General features: G+C 41.8%; 1 long non-coding RNA gene across 2 annotated transcripts in view; it reads left to right on the top strand.

The window, feature by feature from the left end:
* LOC104143357 (uncharacterized) overlaps nt 1-18799 on the top strand; it is a 44665-nt gene that overhangs the window by 4179 nt on the left and 21687 nt on the right. For both annotated transcript variants that reach the window (XR_011137438.1, XR_011137442.1), the window contains exon 2: nt 9395-9434. This is a non-coding gene — a long non-coding RNA (uncharacterized lncRNA). The remainder of the gene's footprint in view (nt 1-9394; nt 9435-18799) is intronic.

Here is an 18799-nt window from a genome sequence, read left to right as displayed (position 1 = left end):
TCGGTTTGCATTGTGTTCAGAGCGTATAGGACTTTGTGTACAATTTTTTTTTTTCTTGGTAAGCAAATAAGATTCTATCTGATATTTTAAATTTCTGCCACTCACTAAACATTTGCCAACTGCTTGGGCAACTCTCTTTTTTCCGTACGATCTTGGAGTTTGTGCTTAGTGTAGCCTGTTTAAGCCCACTGGCTTCTAAAATGAACTAAGGGAACATTGACATGCGTGGCTGTTCAGATGATCTGAGCTAAACAAGCAAAAAATCTTTGTCCCAAAGCATCACTGAATTTTTAGGTGTCTGAAGCACTTTCTTATTATTATTGTACATTTTGACTAAGAAAATAATTCAGCAGAGAGCAATTCCCGAATAGCAGAGACACCTCTGCTTTTGCATCTGATCTCAGTAGCTGTTGAGAGAAGTGTATTACATTCAGTAACATGTAAAAGATAGCATCAGTATTGCCATTCTAAGATACTCAGAAATTCAAACCGCAAAAATCATGTTAAAAAGGTTCATCTTAGGTTCTCTCCTTCTTCCTCTCTTAGGCTTCATGGTTTCAGGATTATAAACACAACCATGTTATTAAACGTAGTCTGCCTGAGATGCTTATATAATCACAAGACTCCAGAAGCTGAATCTTTAAGGGCAAGAAACATTAAATATAATGAAACTTATGATAAAATAGTGAGATTTGGCATTAGCATAACTTAGTAGATACATAGACGAGTTGGAAATTGGCCAGGGATTGCAGGAGATGATAACATTGTTTTCTTTTGCAAAGAAGCACTCTGAAGTTTTTAATGTCCCCATTTGATCAAGAACATGCCAGCGCTGAATGGTGTTCAAACACCTAGACAATAGTTATTTTCTGTTAATAAGGTTTTTACAAAATATCCCAACCATATTGCCCTGGTAGCTAGCCGGAGGGTAGAGGCACTTGGCACTGCAAATTGTTTTCTGTGATCCCTTCCAAGAAAACTGCAGGAGGCATGTTTTTCTTCCAAACAGAAGGAAGAACATTTAAGTCATCAGTTATTTCCAAACTATTTTGAGTTTTATACTATTTCTTCTACTGCTCTAAAGTCCTCCTGATAGTGATGGGACCAGCCCCAAATCCCAGGTGAAACTGCTTTAGGGAAAGTTTCTGTTTGTCCTTGGTCTGTGGTTGACCTTGGTCTGTGGTTTATGACTGACAAGCACAGCAGCGTTTCATCCACTGCATCCTGCTTGGTAGCAGCATTACTTTGTCCATATTATGAATAAACATTACTATTTTTATTTTCAATAGAAAATGGCTTAAAATACAGTACTTCATTTTTTTCCTGTGCTCAGCTACTGCTGATATTTGAAGCAGCTTCTGGCTGAGCCTATCAGATATGAAATTGTGTCCTTTGGTCTGTATGTTCTTCTCCTTTTACTAACTGACAGTAGTTGCTGCCCTCACTATAGAATTAACTTTCTTGTTCTTGTAATAAGAACAGTGAAAAGCAGGTTAGTTCAGCAGCGTTAGCTGGTCACAACTGCTAACTTTCATTAGATGATACACCTTAGAGGGATATAAAATTCTCTAAGAAATCCTCATTTTTCTCTTCCACTGCCTCCTATATATTTTTACGTAAACAGGAAGAAATACAGCAAGCCTGTGAATCGGGTCCATCTGAAAAAGAGGTTGAGAGGGACTGTAGCACGTTAAAATGTGACTTTTCACTGTGAAGTGATTTCTTCCAAATATTTTCTTTCTCTTAGGGCTCTTCTTTTCATGCTTCAAAACGTTTTTTGTAAACTCTTCTTTCTGAGCTATTTTTGACTTGTATTCGTTCCCTTCTTTTATTTTACATATCCAGGTGCATGCACACTGTGTTAAAAAAAAAGGCTGCAAATACTCCAAGATTAGTAAATACAAAGTCTTAAAGTCTTAGTTTTGGCAATTTAGTTTTAGCGTCCCTCTTCCTGCATGTTATTACTGTCCTTCTTTTCTTTCCCCCAAATCCTGCGCTTATTCATGGACTAGGTGGCACTCATATGAAAAAAAGCTATTCGGCATTGTGTTATATTCTGTTGTCGTCGACCAGGCTGTAATCACAGTGATCAGACCCTTCCCTGAAGACAGTGTTGTTACTGACGTGCATCCACAGCACTGCCAACTGCTCCATCCCAGGGGCCACCATCCCCCCTTCTTAGCAGGCCACAGCCCACATCCTCATCACAAGACTATTCTTTCCTCCCTCAAACTTCCTCAGAAAACTTGTCTGGGGATGCAGCACCCTCATGTCAGCACCAAGTGCCAGGCCTGGCAGGACCATGTGGTACCAGCTTAGGTTGGCTCTATTCATGTGGAATAACATGCCAAGAGTTTTAGAGGCTTTTCTAAAGAGAAGAAATTAGGTAGCAGTGCAGCCCTACAGAGTATAACAGACTCAAAAACATAATAGTGTGTCACTGATGAAGACATTGTCCTGCTTCTCTACCCCAGATCAGTTCCTGTGCTCTGATGCTGTCCCTGTACCTCCAGTGTCTTTCCCAAAGCTCACATTGTGTCATGTAAAACTTATTAAGTCTTTACTCCTGTGGTTTCTTATCTCAACATTCTTGCTTAACTAGTCCTAGCTTTCCTGTCTCTCCCTTTCTCCGCTCTGACCCATTCTTCACTCCCATTCTTAGTCTTGTTTCTCTTGCCTAGTTCTCCCCCCAGCTGTATGTACCTCTCCAGATCTTCATCTTCTGTCTCTTGCCCTGGCTTTCTAAACTTATGCTCCTTGTCCCTAAATGCCCTAATCCCAATGTTCCTGCTACTCAACACTATTTCCAATCCAGATTTCCCTTCCTTGCCTATCCCACTCAGCACTGTCCCTTTTCCTTGCATTTTCCACCACCTTCTGCTCCAAGTGTAATCCCTCCAAACTCCCAGCTCTCCTCTGCAAACCACTTCCACTTTTCAGTCTGTATCAGGTAGCCATTGTCTCTATTTTCTGTGTCTCTGAAAGCACAGGAGAGTGATTTAGATGTCCGCCAGTACATAAACATTATATGCTGCTTTCCTTACGCTCTGTATAATGCAGGGAGCATGTGAGGCACCTCTACATGTTACTTTCTCTCCCTCCTACGATATGGCTAAGCTAGGCTAGAGGAAGCAGTAAGAAGAGTTTATTGCAAGCCCAGCCATCTTCAGACACAGGCACTTCCACCAAGGCTGAAGGAAATGTGCTCTTTACTTGGGATATATAGCCTTAAACCCCTTCCCAGAACAAGGAAAGTCTATCTGTTCCTTTTTAAAGTATGAAATCAGAGAAGGCAGCCTTTCCAGCTCACAGTTAAGTATGTTATGATAAATCAGGTGCAAACTGCAGTATGGCTGGGAACCAGGTCATGTTTCCCTAGGCAGCTGCCTTATCCTCTGGGTTGTGGATAACAGCTAAGTTAATGTGGTAGCTTGCTACCATCAAAAGGGAGAGATCGTGCTCCCTCTTTCTGCCCCCCCTGCTACCCGGTCCTCCCCTCTCTTACTAGCGCTGGCTCTGTTATTTTTTGGAGCCCGTTCAGTGTGCTAAACCAGCAGACCTCTGTTCAGGTTTGCTTTTCATGGGTTAGTTTTCTTCAGGACTAGTAATCTGTGATGGCTCAGATAGGTGGTTTGTGAGAACTGGGGCCAAGGAAGAAAGAGGGGGAGAGCATGGCCAAAAGTTTGAATGGGGTGAAACTGTTAATACAGGACTTTCCCTTTTTTGCTGGAGGAGGCTATTATATCCTCCCCACCTTGAAGAATAGCAGGCTGTAGGCTGCAGTCAATATTCAATTTTTCTATACCAACTGGACCAGTACCAAAAGGAGAGCAAATCACTTCAAAAAAAGGAATGATCTGAATCCACTGAGCCAATCCTGCCTGAGTGCCCCAGTCAGATCACTTCCTCCTTTTATTTCAGTTGAGGCTTTACCGATGCCTGCAGATCAAACAAGTGGTGTCCACCACTGTCTTCATGACGCCTTAGCTATGAATCAGATGCCAGTTAAATTTGGGCAAATTTAGGCGTGCTCCAAAGCAAATTTCTGCCTGCCTCATTAGCAAAACCAACGGCTTGCTGGGCAGCAAGGGGCTGGCAGCAGTGACTGCTTAGCTCTAACCAAAGCTAGCTGCCTTTCCTGTGCCTCAGTCCTGTCACCCCCAGCAGCCTGCAGCAATGCACAACAGCCTGGACGGCAGTCCCACCCTGCAGCATCACTGGTGCGGACACAATCCTCAGGGACTTTTACCTGCAGTGACACAGGAGGTGCCAACTGCAAATGGGCTTTAATTTTTTTTTTTTCTCCCCCAAAAAATTTTAAATTGCACAAAGTAGGGGCATTTTCCTGGGGAAGTAAAAGGGGAAGCTCCCAGACAATGCTGCCATCTCTTGCCCAATTTGAAGCCCCTGTTTCAAAACGTGGAAACGGGAACACTGCCTAAAGACTACCAGAATTTTTTAGCATGAATGAAACAAACCGTTTTTCCTGTCTGCCTTCTTGGACATGAAGGAATAACACGAGCTGAAATTTTAAGTAGCAGCACTACTCTGCCTGAGGCAGGCCCCGGGCATGGAAAATTTCTGCCCAAATGGTAAAAATGTAGCAGTCATACCCAGCTAAGAACAGGTGATTTCTCTCACCTCAGTTTTGAACATGAGGCTTTGGGAGCCTTCATAACAGGTGGCACATCTCAGCGCTGAGTGGGATTCTGAGGTTATCAGAGTAGAAACATTGCTTGTCTTTCTGACATTATCACATATGACCTTATACTTCTTTTGATTTGCTCTGTTGCCACTTTCTCTGGCTCTGCTTTATATCTGTGCTTTCTAGTTTCACCAATGCCCTGTCTAAGCCTCCTCTGTGAAAAAATCTAGGCCTCTGTTCCTTTGATGTTGGATTATGTTTCTGATTTACAGTTCAGTTTGTTTCCAGAAGAGTGCACTTTTTGTAGTACTTTCCGTACTGCTGCTGAGTAAGAGATCATGACATCTTTAATCTTTTAGCATGAAATCCCACTGCACCAGGCTATGCTTGGATGCCAGTGACTTCAAATGGAGTGTTTACTAACCTGGCAGTACAATACTGCATGGCTGCAGAGTATGGAAATTTGACGGGAGATTTTTGCCTGTTGTGATTGTTTAGCCTTCTGTCCTGCAAATATTCATGCACATATTGAATTCTAATCATAACAGCACTACGGAATCCCATTTATTTCAGAAAGATTAAATTCCAATCTGCTGCTGCTACGCCCTGATCTTGCAAAATACCATAGTACAGAAATGCAGCTCCTGTGTAAATGCATGCATTTCATCCAGGGCTCTTTAATTTTGTGTGGTTACATTTTGTGGGTGACAGAGGGCAACTCTACTGTGCTCTGGCCTGGAATGAGGCCTGACCCGACTCGCTGCAGGGCCCGTTAGCTCTGTCCCAGACACATGCTAATAGGGCTGTACAACTTCTGAGCTAAGGTTGCCTGTCGTTCACCCAAGCAGAGGAACTTCCCCACATTTGTTCATATAGGCAGGCCCCTAAAGTTCCTGCTTGCTCCTCTAAGCTTTGGTATAATTGCTGTTATGCGCTGGCGCATTGGGGATGGCTGCAGCACAGAGGAGCTGATACGTTGCTATCTGCAGCATGCTATGGCCTCTCAATCAGAAATGCTCTGGTGGGTGAAACAGCTCAATTTTGAGCTAGATCACCCAATTTTGAGCCAGCCCAGATAGATACATGTTACCCAGAAAGCTCATCAGCTTCAAAAATGGGAGTTCTGAGGCTGCAGTTCTTGAAGGTGGGGTGAGCAATGTAACAGCTTGCTGCTACCAAGACCGGCACAAAGGTATTTTGCTTCCTCCTCCTCTCTCAAGGTCTGTCACCATGAACATTTGTCTACCCTCCCATTTTGTTTAACAAAAACTGCCTCTTATATGAAACTGTAGTGCTTCTCATTAAAAAAAAAAATCTTCTTGATGTTACGTATCATCTTATTGCACATCTTGCACTGCAGATCTGTAGTACTTTTCCTAAGCATAGGGCAGTGAATTCCTTTCTCAGTTGCGAACAATACCCAGTCTCTGTTGCCGGGTATCTTCCTCTGACGCTAAATCCTGTCTTTCCAGTAAGGGCCACGATGGAAAGATACTGTCACCTGGTAATTATTACTGAAGATGCAATGGCTATAAGTCTAATACGTAGTGGCTGAGTGTTATTGATAGCTGGGAAGGACCTGAGTGGGGTAATTGTTTGTACAGTTACACTTTGTCAACACTGATCTCTTCTCTTCCTTTTGTGTCCAGACTAGCGTTTAGCTATGCAGGAGTAAGTAAACATAAAGACAAACTCTTTGCGGCGTTCTTGTACCTTACAGAAATAGCACAAGCACAGCAATGACAATATGCGGCAGGAGAGGCCACATAGTGGTATATGATTATTTTCACTCAAGTAATTGCTAAGTTAAGAACATCTTCTCAAAAGTGATCATTTAAAAATTTTTTTCATGCTGATTAATATAGATTTTCCTGTCCAGGCAGTGACAGAACATGACATGCAATATAACTTTGCTGTTGATAAGCACTTGTTAATCGGAGACAATAGGATAGGGTGCTTGATGCCTTTTCTCAGTGAAGACAAAACTGGGGTTCATACTTTGAAGTATGAAGCACCCAAAAGTGGGAGCACATTTCCGAAAGGCCTTACCTGGAACTCTTGTTGAGCAAATTTTAGGTACCTGAACAGGAATCCTTGTCCTGTTGCTTCAAATGCAACACTTGCCCTTGCTTTTACTGAAGTCAGCATTTTATCCTTGATCATTTTATATGAAATTTTTATTGTGTGGTCTGGCTTGGCCCTTTCATGAGAAATATTGCTATACCAAAAAAAAAAAGAAAAAAAGAACAACCCTCCTCCCCCTAATATATCCAGATCAGTGAATCATTACCAAGCCATTAAATATGCCTATAGAAAAGCTTTCCCACAGTAGTAATCTTGTGTGACTTTTTAATTTAGTTTGTGCTTACAGTAAGCCATACTGAAAGGCTTGGAGAGCAAGGAGAGAAACACACGGCAGAGAGAGGTCTTTTTCTGTTTAGCTGAAAAAGTGTATGTATGTGTGTGTGTTGTAAGGTATATAATTCAGTAAAGAAGAAAAACACTCAAATCTCCACTGCTGTCGCCATTGCTACACAATTCCCATCAAACCTATATTCTCAATATTTGAAGCAATCAATCAGTCCCCTCTAGCCATGGAAAGTTCCTACTGCCCAAGGCACAGATTAATTTACTTGTAAGAGCACAGACAGTTGTGCTAGACAAGGCTGAAAGAGAGAAAAAGTAAAACAAAGGCTGACAGGGTTCTTACATGTTGGTTTCATTATGGACACATTCCATCTCCTCTTATTTCATCACAGGTTTCACTCACATGTTCATCTCTAGCTTCCATTTAAACAGCATAGATTTTCATTTAAAAATAAGCTATCACACACAGAGAACTAACCTCTTATATATAAGTAAACAATACAAAACAGAAATATTCAAAGATCTGAGAATGTTATTAACAGTATATTGGAAAATGCTTTTTCACTTCCCAGACTGTCTGAACACCTTTAGGAATATATTATCCAAAATTATCCAAGGATTAGTTTGTGACGAGGACAATTACAGTTATGAAACATATCTATTTCATTACTAATATTAAGATTCTATGCACCAGTGATGTTTATACAGATAGAGAAGCAGTTTCTGTTCTGGAATGCTTATAATCTAATTGGAGTTGAGCGTTTAGCTTCAGAGGAAAAATACCAGATGAGTGTTAAGCACATGGAAGGTACAAGCCATTTTTCTTGGACAACACTGGAATAATTTAAGAGGCATTATGTTAAGAGTACCTGGATCATTCTTATTTAAGGAGAGAGTTTTTTTCTCCCTAAAAGAGAATCTCAGTTGCAAGCTCTTCTTGATCTTGAAACATGAGTTTAAACAGGGATGTTGAACGGTCTGAATGGTTTGGTCAGACCATAGTGATCTCTTCTAGGCTTAAAATCAGTGCATCTCTCTAGGATGTGAAAGGAAGGACAAGACAGGTGGTAGCACAGAGTTTACACTTACAAATCATCTATGTAACTGATCATTCCAAATATATACTAAAATGTTAGCTAAAGCGAACTTTCCTTCAACTTAACCATCACCAAGTTACCATTTGCCTATCGATTGCACGGCAGTGGCTTAAGGAGGTACTGACAATGGCTGATTGCCGTGCTACAGAAAGGAGAGGGCATGTAGAAAAGCAGCAGAGCAAGCGAAGAGGGGTGACCTAACAAATCAGAAAGACCAAGGGGCAAGAGTGAGACAGAACTATGTATGATCTTGAAGATGAGGACAAATTACATTTACTCTCAGAAGTAAAACACTTGTGTTTGTGTCACCTGGTGAGGAAGAAAGCTGCACAGCAAGGGATAAGAATATTCTCTAGAAAGCACAGACTTTATAAAGAGAAATGTGCATTTTCCCATTGCTACACTGAGATCCGACCAAAAGACTGGCTGACTGCCATAGAGAGGTGCTAACATAAGGACTTATTCTTCCCATAACTGAAAATCCAGGTTTGACCCATGCTCTGTTAAGTGTCCAGGCTTCTGCATCTTTCCTCAGCGATCACACTTCACAATCAATACTTCCAAAGGCTATTGACACAGCTGAAGGAATCCTATCTCTGTATATTATAGAAGAGATTTGCATCTCTACACATCATCATTTAGAAGAGGTCAGTCAAGATGACCTGCATTAGCATTCACAGGGAATGAAGCCATATTACAAAAAGGTGTTGAGTATGAGGCCAGAATGGATTTATTACAGAATATCAGTGTGTTGCAACATCCAAATGAACATTTAGGAAAGGCCAGCAGAGAGAAGCCCCAGAAAATATTGGGCCATGCACAGTTTCTTCTGTACATCATTAAATCTTGTCTGTAGCAAGTCATGCCAAACACAGCATGAGAGCATTTCTGTATTTCAGTCTCTGCAAAATAAATGTTCTTTCCTATTGTTTTCTTAATAAAAGATGTTTCCCTTTGAATCTTCAGGCACTAGGATAGGTCATTCACTGTCAGCTTAAAAATTCTACACACATATATATGTGTATGTGAATGCACATGAATAAACTGCCTTGTTCAAAAATGCTTTTTTAAAGATGGTTCCTGTCCACCATTGTCTCCAGTGACTGAGTTCAAATACAACAGTCTAACTGGAATTCTGAACAAATGCTGAACAAAACAGACATTCATAGTAAAAGACTGTTGGATAGAAACTTTGCATTGTACCTGCCCTCTGTGCAAACCTTTCCTGACATATATAGTAGGGATGTGCTTTCTCTTAGACTCTTGCATTTCTTTTGTGTTTCAGCCAAGAAGTCAAGATGTGGCTAAATTAGAAGACGATAAAGGTGGGTCATACATCTGTAGGTATGTGTGTATGTATCCTCATATTAGAAAATGCTACAGAAAGGCTTTTTATTTCTTCAAATGTGTCAAAACTTCAAATAGGTGATAATATAAATCTCAGTGACTGTAGCTGGTAAGACTGCCAAAGGAAAACAGTATCTCCCTCCATCTGTAGAAACATTTGGAATTTGCTAACTAACTGGCTGATAGCTTTTATTTCAGAGATTCTCCATAGCCTCTAACATGTTCACATGTGCCCCATTTCTTTTTCTAATGATCGCCAATCTTTTGGTCCTCTGCTAGGTATTGTGCTGCACTTATTAAAGGACAGATAATGCTCTTCCTCCCTATTTAGCACACTTTGGAAAAAACTAAGCAGGAGACATGAGCATTCTCTCTGTATTTTAAGGACTTCTCTAGAACAGCTAGATTTTTTTTGAAGTGCTCAGAGCCAGACTTATTTGAGAGAACTCTCCTCTCTATTAGGCACTCGTTTAGGCCAAGCACAGAACTTGATCACAGCAATGGCCGTGATAATTTTACCTTTTCATTGAACTAGGATCAGGATTTCATCTGAGGTCTTGAAAAGAGCGCAGGCTGAAGAATTTAAAAGAAGTCCATGCCAGATTTAACCATGTACCTCCAAACATCAGACACAAAGCCGTCTGCATTGACCTAAGGCTACCTGACCAGACTTCCATCGCAGCCTTTTCCTGCACAGTGGTACTAGCCAGGGATGTGGCGAGTAGTGATCTCTGACCACTTAAATCACTTGAGTGAAGCCTCTCTTTGGCAATGCAGTAACTTGAACAAAAAGGTGTGGCGGCTGGTCTGACATGCATATGCCACAGGGCTAGTATGCCTTTCTGCAGCACAGTTACAATTGTATGGCTACACGGGCAAAGTACTCCTATAGACCTTGCTTAAGTCTCTAGGCTATCTGTAAAACAGAATCTGAGGAGGGAGCTTAGCCTTTACAAGCATATTAATTGGCAATCAAATAAGAGGATAAAAAATATACTGCATCCACTGCCTTCAGCTTTCTTTCAGGAATCATGCTAAAGCTGAGCTACTCAATTGTCAAGCTTGCTTCTGTTAAAAATAGCCTCCCTTTATTCCTCAAACATGTCATTCTTAATTGTACCTATAAATTACTTTTTGAGTCCTTTTGTGCAGCAGCATGAAAGGCAACCTTTTAAAGGTAATCTGACAAATCTATAAAAGTACTTAAACTATAATGCATCTCTGCTACAAACTGCAGTAGGACAGAATACTCAGCTTTCATTTAAGTAAGTGATTGTTAGTTGTCCTCTTGGTGGTCAGCTGAAATGCATAAAATATTAAGAAGTAAACAATAGCATTACCTGGTAAGAGACTCTGCTAATATTCCTCTGTGTCCATTCACTATCCTTTACTTCTAGTATTTTTAGCCACTTTCTTAGCTACCGAATACACATTCACACACACATGCACACACGCGCACGCATGAGTGCGCATGCACATACTGACAAAGAGCATTCTTACAGCAAAGAAAATAATACCCTGCATGAGCCTACAGATAATTGAAGGCTAATACATTTCTTTATGACATTCTGCAGTTGTTGTCAGGGCAGGAGTAAGACATCACAATAATTTTTTCATTTGGTAGTATCTAAGGAATGCTGACATGTTTTTGACATTCCTCCCGTTCCTTCAGCAAACAAATATTTTATCAGTTTACCTTTAAAATAATATGCTTCCTGTCTCCTTTCCAAATGCCTGGCCAGAAGAAATGACCTTTTCTGTCACAGAACAAGTTTCTCTTTATTTAAGCATTTCTTGACTTCTGAAAGTAGGGCAAGAAGTGACCAAGATTCCAAATGCTGGAGTCACCAGACTGGTGGTGAAGCAATATGTGAAAGGCACATTTATTCGATTTCTCGTGAATCCCAGCCCCTCTGCTGCAAACGTCTACTACGCATTCTATGGGCAAAGTGTGGAGAATCACATTTCTGCTTGATCAGGCCGGCTGCCTGGAGAAAGATGATTGCAAGCAGATGTACTCATGTTCTCATGTAAAAAGAATTCAGCCTTTTGTGTAGGCTATATGATGAGCGACAGACTTCAGGGAGTATTTTCGTGTTCTTTAATTTCTTGCAGGTGTTGGAAGCAAGTATGTTCTGGTACAGCAGAACTAAAACTGAGCATCGAATATTTGTATGTAGGAATGACACACCTAGGGTTAGCAGAAGGGCTAGAGGGAGAAAGCATGACCTGCAGAGCTAGGCAGACTTCCATTTACTAAAGGAACATTTATTGAGGACCTCTGTCTTGTGAAGGCTGATATTCCTAGTACATGCCCAGGGTGCTCAGAAACTCTCAAGGCTGCAACATTAAAACTATGTTTTGCTTCAGGCCCAACGTTCTTTACCTATGGTTACGGAAATCAAGATAGAATAAACATGATTGAAATCAGTAGTATCAAAATAATTTCTTTGAATCGGCAATAAATCAGGGACAGACAACAAGCATAGCATCTGCATATGATAAAGTTCTGCTTTTCAATGAGACATCTCAGTAACATTCTAAGTGACCCAAGGAAATCAGAGTCAATCAATTTAAAAATACTTACGATGGAGTTACAGCTGTATTTTGGAGGTTCCTGACATATTTTTGGTGCCAGAACAGCTAAGGCAAGATATGTATCCTGAGGTTCTGTGGAGATAGATATACCCTTATCCTTTGGATTCCACTTCAGGATGTCTGGCCAAAGGGTGGTGTACATTTGTGATCATGGCTCATACCTGGAGCTATGATAGCTAAGCAACTGTGATACACAATCCTGTATACTTCCACACATGGCTCACCTGGCAGCACTGATCTAAAGGCAACCGGTGAAACATCCATACTCCTGCAGGAGTGCTGAGATTCTCGACTTTGTTTACTGCAGCCACTAGGAAGTGATCACGCAGCTCTCAAAAGTACCACCTATGTGGCTTGCTATTTACTGTGCAAAACCCAATCCACCTAGTGCAGGCACCTAAACGTAAAGAAAAAGACCTGGAAGCCTTCAAAAGCTTTCTATTTTTTTCGTGTTCACTAGCTCCACAGGAAACACGAGCGCTTACCTTTAGTTTTCTGCTGTCTTAGATATAACTAAAATTTAGGTTCAATTCTGGTCCCTGAAGCTCAGATTCTCTGGACATCTTTTAACAGCAGTGATGAATTAAGCAGTCCTTGAGCTGCTTGTTCCCACTGTTGTGCCCACACAACTCTTCATACAGCCATGCAGTGATCCCTTCCAGCAAAGTGGCTTTAGCTGAAATTATTCTGGAGGGAAAAAAGAAATTCAACTGCATCCCCACCTGCCATCACTTTGCACCTGGATCTATTCCCCTGATCCACTTTATCACTGACTGAACAGTCAGCAAGCACAGTGGATAGGAGGGTGCAAGGCAAGAGTGAGGATGAAGTTACGTGAGACTGAGTCACTCTGATGGCTTACTACCATGGACACCCTCTGAGTCTTCCCTCATCCCTTCTGGTAGCTGCTCTCGCTGTTTAGGCTGTCTTGGCTCTGACTTCATGTTGGTCCACTCAGCTGGTTTAGCTTATTAAGACAGCCAAAGATGGACCCAACAACAACAGAAGTGGATTGTTTTCTTAGCTGGTTTAGTGAGTTGAACTCAGTGACGCATCCAACAAGTCTTTGATTTAGAGCAGGGGAGGACACTGGAATGGGCAGCTGAACTCAAGAGATGATGCTCTCCTTTTAGTAGCAGTGAACTGTGAGTGTGTTTCAGCTGTCTGGTAGAGCATTATCCTGAACAAAAGAGGCGACTTAAAAAGTGTTGCCACCAAATGTGGCAGTGTAATGACAGTGGCAGCTAATGACTGTGAAATCAGGCAGACTAAATTCCAACTATTGTTTAATTATAGGCTTTGTGATAAGAGCTGTAGAAACCTATAGGGAGACATGATGCCCCTTGTTTGTGGGTATTCTTTAAGAAGCTGTCATGAACCTTCTGCCTGGTTTGCAGGAAGGTGAAGAAACCTCCGCAGAGATGCCTATTCACAAGCTACTTGATTTCAGCATCTTTAGTATTTTGTCTTGCCTGGACTTTGAAATCCCTAGCCCTCTGTCCTGCCCAGAGGTCTTGTCACTTTTTAATTGAGTCATCTCCCTGCAGTAGGTGCAGAGCAGCCAACCAAAGCGGTTTCAGGAAAGAGAATCCAGTCCTCAGGAGGCTTTTAGGCTGAGAGGAGGAGTGAAAAATCTGCCACTGGTATCGGTCTTGTAGCAGTGGAAACAAAAAGGGACTGCAGCAGCTTGGTTGCTTTTTATTGTCTTGCTAACTCAGACTTCTTTCGATCACAGGATAGTAGGTGTCCCTTTCTGTTCACAAGCACTATTCTTTATGAACAGCTGTGTCTGGTCTGTGTTGCATGCAACGCTGGGTATTTAGAGGCTGAAACGTGTGCCAAGTGGTTGCCCTCATAGTTTCATACCTCTGCATGTGTAGAGACACTCCTCCAATGTGGCCTCTACGTGTGAGGCATCATATAACGTTCTTTCCTCCTCTGTTGTATTATACCTGATTCTGATTAGGGCGCTGATCCTTATGTCACAGAGTAGGGGACGCTGAGGAAACACAGTCTTTTTCTTAGGCCCTTAGGTACAACTGCCTGGGTAGGGACAATGTGCTGACATGCTGCCTGAAGCCCATTTGTCCAGGAACTTAGCTGCACCGCCTTCCTGGCTGTTGCGGCTGATGGCACTGGTACTCAACCAGCCAATGCCTGCTGGTATCTCAGAGTGCCACGTCCAGAAAGGGCCATGGTACAGCTACATGGTATAGTTCAATCTAAAAGAAACCCTAGTGAAGCTTGAATGTGCTGGCATTGTTCTCACTAGCAAGTCTTACTCCTTGATTCAGTCACTTTCCATAATCTGCACTTCCCTGCCTGGCATATGAACATTTGGCTTCCGAGTCACATGCCGAGTCACATATCAGACAAAAACTTAGTTCTCAGATTGTCTGAATAAAACACAAACAGGTTGCAACTCTGAGAGAAATCTTCTACGATCTGGTAACTGAAATTTCAGCCAAACTAAAATTTTGTATAAAGGATTTTCTGATTTTATATACAGCAACCTTTCAGACAGTCTGTGATTACTTTCTGCATTTTCTTAATCAAACTTTCCTAGGTAGGCTCAGGGTTCAGGAGAGTAGTTCTTAAGGAAATACTCTAATTCAGAAGTATAAGATTTTGAAGACTACAACCAGTTGCCTGGATTTTTTTGTAATAGCTGGCAAAATAAGGATTATGAAAACAGTCATGAGACAAAGTAAGACTGGGTGAGAATTTTGCCTCGGAAGATAGCATTGCGTTATTAAACCAGTAACTGGAGCAGAAAGCTACTTTTAGACAGATGCAAAAGGAAGGAAAAAAAATAACGGTTGAAGAGTCATTAGTCTGAATTACTGGGAAATGGGCAGCAAACTGACAGGTAGCTTCCAGCAAAGTTCTGTGCAAAGCTTTAGCAGAACCTTCCTAACTAAAGCATTGAGATAAATTTCATTCTTGATCACTAAGAAGGGCTTAGACATTAGCCTGAGGAAGCTTTGATATTTAGAAATTTGACAATGCAACTGTGATGGGGAAATCTCAGCAGAACATGTCTGCTTTTAGCACCATGGGAGAGAGACAAGAAGGGAAAGAACACAAATCTCGTTCATTGAGGTATTTTATTTCACATTTCTTGACCCATATTATTTGAATAGCATGTCAGTCTAAATCACAAAGAGACAATTTATTTTTTATATTTGTGATTTCTCTTTAGGTTGACTATAACAGCTGTAAACAAATCCTACATTTACTGAGCCATACAGTAACTAAACTAGCTGTTTTGGGGAAATTTTTCCTGTTTTCCTACAGGCTCTGCCTTTTTTGGCTGCTCCCTCTGCATCCTCACATTCCAGTCATAGATCTGTTTATACAACTGTATTTCACAGCCTGTGCACCAGTATCTCAAACGGGAACACATTTATACATCTCTCTCCCTTATACTAATACACGATATTATGAATGCCCTCTTTGTGAGGACACCCCAGAGCTCTCAGATCTTAGCAATATTTTGTTCAAGAGATCAGCATACAGGTATTTTGGTGCCGGCTTTATTCCATAAATAACTACAAAAGCGTGTTGGGGAGAACCGCCCCCCATCCCAATTGAATGACTGAATTCCTTCAAAATCCTCCTCCCCTTCAGACTACAATGCTTGTCTGAAGCAGATGGCCCTATAAATAATACATTCGAGGAAACCTGATCAGCCTTCTACGGGATACACTTGAGCTCCTGTCTCTCATAATATCATCACTAGATTAGCTCTGGGAATTCTTTTAATTTAATCCCTTTAACAAGTCATGTGCGTGAGAAGCAGCGACTGAGAAATTACACTCGTTCAGTTGGGCTAAATAGTGCATAGTCCGGAGCGGTACGTGCCTGCTCTGTGCTTTCCAGAGCTTTCACCTCTGTGTTCAGCTGTCCAACTCCTCACTCTTGGAGCTGGTGCAGGCAGCAGGAGATGCCACTTGCACGAATCCATGCATTCTGCCCTTTCTTAGAGCGACTCCTTTGTGTTAAATGGCAGCGATGACACCTAACCCTGGTGGGCCTCTGAAATATAGAGGAGGCAGGGAAGCCCAAGACTGATGTAACTGAACATGGAGCGACTGGATAAGAGGGACCGTGGGACAAAGTAGCATGGTCATACGTGGCCACGAAGCCCAGCAGAGAAAACTGCACTCACAAGCAGTTAGGTATTTGCTGTCTTCTCTGGAAATTGAAAATGTCATATTTATTTTAGCATGTAAGACATAGAAATCTATAAATTCCATTTTCTTTGTCTTGAGTACTTTTTTCTTTTCTTTCTTTCTTTCTTTTTTTTTTTTTTTGTTAAGATTACTGGATTTTGAGCAATTTCTTATAGAAGGCCCACAGGATTTATTCTCACCTCCGCCCAATCTCACTCCAGGGGTCTGGACAGAAATACCAAATATCAAACTGATTTTGTGGGTCCTTCTTACAGCTACCCTGGTGGCAAGGCCAGTCTCAGAGCTTCCCTTCCTCCTCCTCTTTTGCCTCCCCTGCTACAGCCCTAGCTCCACGCTGCATTTTCTCTGGTGGCAAACCAGCGTAAGGGCGGCCCCAGCTTGGCTGATCAGGTCCTTTCCATGCTGAATCTCATCTCTTGACCGCCACTGCACTGGGAAAAGTGTTTTTCAGCGCTGCTCCGTGAACAGCATCACCAAACTGACCCTGACTAAAATAACCTCCTTCAAAACAAAGCAAGCAAAGTAAAAAAAAAAACCCTCAATTTTTCTGTTGTTAAGCTGGAGCTTCTCAAGGACTTGATGTACAGGGCTGTCATCAAGTTTTATCCACACAATTCAAGCGGTAGCAAGCTGTCGTTCAGGGCAGGAAAACAGTGAGCAAGACTGGAAGGATAGGGGAATGGGACAGTTTTAAATGATTTTCCCGTCAAGAAAAATGCATTGCAGACCTACACGTTCACGCTGTGCTCCAGGCATGCAGTTTTGATTTTAGTATGGCTACCACAAAACAGTGTTCTGTGTCGTCCTGTTACACACCCCACCCCCCTTTACCTACCGTTTATTCTGTCTGTGGTACGACCCTCTGGGCTGTGCTAGCTCGAATGTTTCTACAGCTGCCCAGCAAATGGGCTCAGGGAATGAGCCCAGCTGAAGAGCAGCCAGGTTTGCACTGGCCTCCCTGCACAGATGCACAGATACTTGAGTTAGCTTAAAAGCAGCCAGAGGAGACAGTGTATTTGTAGGTGGGGCGGGGAGGTGCAGATGAGTGCAGGTACTGCTTTTCAGCAGGGTTTAAATGCACGTCAAACCACAGTCTAAAGTAGTGTTGCAGTTGTTTGTGGGCATGTGCTCCACACCAGATAAGTAAAATGATCTAGGTTAAAAACAAACAGAAAGGCCAGCAGTCTTTTTTTGTCCCAGATTGTTTTCACTGACCCAAGTTTAGAGCTCTTACTGCTCCTCACCCCTAGAGCAAGCAGCTGTTTGATAACCTCTCACACCGGCTTTATCAGAGTATAAATTACAGTGTAGAGCCACAGCCTGATCTGCATTGTCACACAGACCGCAGTGGGCAAATGCAAAGAGCCATTTTCGAAAGGTTTGGAAGCTGCCCCATTTCTTTAAACATGGGACTGGAAAAGAAAAGATAGGCTTAGGTCCTTATGTGGAAATGCCTGCAGGGTGCAAATATTTTGAAGTAGCACTGCTAAAGCAGAATGACTTTTAAATCATAACAAATCATATTTTACATTTCTGTAATGCCTTTCATCCTATGTTCTCCTTACAAACATAAACACACTAAGTTCAACAACACATCTGGCAAAGTATTGTGTTGTGTGGGAGCTTTCACATCCCAGTTTGGTAGATTAGCAAACATATGGAGAGGGCAGTAACTCCGCAGCCCGCTTCAGACAGGATTTCTGTGGCAGATATTGGAACATGACCAAGATCTGTTGACCATCAGCGTTATGCTTGAGTTGGAAGATCATCTTTCCCCTATAGCTCTGCTGATTCATTTGTAAAGAAACTGGATCACAGATCTGCTCTGATCAAAAGTAACTTCTTTAGAAGGGAAGTTTGCATAGGACCAAATAAAGACAACTTTTTCAGCTCTCATTTTTAAGGTATTTAGTGTCTATGCAATCTATTTGCAAGGCTGAGATGTTACCCCTTTAGATTCCTGTCTCTTACATACCCGGTCGATATTGTACTGGAAACTGATTATCAAGAGACACATTTACTGTGTGGCGAATCAGAATTTGTTATTATCACCACCCCATTAATTTCCACACACATCTGCTGGAGTACTTGTTTCTGCCTGTGTCTCACATTTATCTTCATCTAATCCACTTTTTACTGCCCTTGTCTTAGTGCCAGCAACTATCATGAGACACTGTAAACACTTGTTAGTTAACTATTTGAGATCGCCAGCTTTTCAAACCCTACATTATGCTAGTTGTTTGAGTTTAGGGGCTGCAAGTTTAATTTCTGTGCTATTACAGTTGTTTAACCACATTATGAAATAACGGGCAAATCATCTACCAGTATCCAGAGCTTGTCCTAGTTCCATGGCTGCAGGAAGGGAGAAGAAGTCTGGCATTTTCAAAGAGGCCCGAAGAATTAAGGAGCCCAGTTCTTACTGGATTTTAATGGGGCTGGGGTGCCCTTAACCCATGTCAGCTTCTTTTGAAAAGCTCAGGCTAAATCTTTTGTTTGCTGAGCAAACAATTCAAGTTGACAGTTCCAACCACCCCACTAGGACATGTTGC

The sequence above is a fragment of the Struthio camelus genome, chromosome 1 (genome assembly GCF_040807025.1).
Source record: "Struthio camelus isolate bStrCam1 chromosome 1, bStrCam1.hap1, whole genome shotgun sequence".
NCBI lineage: Eukaryota > Metazoa > Chordata > Aves > Struthioniformes > Struthionidae > Struthio > Struthio camelus.
This window is presented reverse-complemented; position numbering and strand designations above follow the sequence as displayed.